This window comes from Nomia melanderi, unplaced genomic scaffold (assembly GCF_051020985.1).
Source record: "Nomia melanderi isolate GNS246 unplaced genomic scaffold, iyNomMela1 scaffold0014, whole genome shotgun sequence".
In the NCBI taxonomy this organism is placed as follows: domain Eukaryota; kingdom Metazoa; phylum Arthropoda; class Insecta; order Hymenoptera; family Halictidae; genus Nomia; species Nomia melanderi.
Window position 1 is genome coordinate 5,533,271 of NW_027475130.1, and position 955 is coordinate 5,534,225.

A 955-nucleotide genomic window follows, 5' to 3' on the forward strand; every position below is an offset into this window, starting at 1 on the left:
TGAATTAGCTGCAGGAGGCCCTGGCGCATGCATCTGTGCAGCGGGAACGACCTCGGACTACCAGGGGCCGAGAAAACCACCGTCTCATGGGGCCGGACACTCAGGGTCGGGGAAAAATCCAAGATATATCTGGTGATATCTCGGGTGCCATTAAAGATAGCGAAATAAACGAAAGTGAATTATCTGCAGGAGGCCCTGGCGCATGAATCTGTGCAGCGGGACCGACCTTGGATCACCAGGGGCCGAGAAAAGCACCATCTCATGGGGCCGGACACTCAGGGTCAGGGGAAAATCCAATATATATCTGGTGATATCTCGGGTGCTATTAGAGATACCGCAATAAATCAAAGTGCATTATCTGTAGGAGGCCCTGGTGCATGAATCTGTGCAGCGGGATCGACCTCGGACCACCAGGGGCCGAGAAAACCACCGACACATGGGGACGGACACTCAGGGTCAGGGAAAAATCCAATATATATCTCGTGATATCTCGGGTGCTGTTACAGATGCCTTACTAAACCATAGTGAATTATCTGCAGGAGGCCCTGGCGCATGCATCTGTGCAGCGGGAACGACCTCGGACCACCAGGGGCAGCGAAAACCACCGTCTCATGGTGCCGGATACTCAGGGTCAGGGAAAAATCAAATATATATCTGGTGATATCTCGGGTGCTATTAGAGAAAGCGCGATAAATCAAAGTGAATTATCTGTAGGAGGCCCTGGTGCATGAATCTGTGCAGCGGGATCGATCTCGGACCACCAGGGGCCGAGAAAACCACCGACACATGGGGACGGACACTCAGGGTCAGGGAAAAATCAAATATATTTCTGGTGATATCTCGGGTGCTATTACAGATAGCGCGATATATCAAAGTGCATTGTCTGCAGGAGGCCCTGGCGCATGAATCTGTGCAGCGGGAACGACCTCGGACCACCAGGGGCAGAGAAAACCAC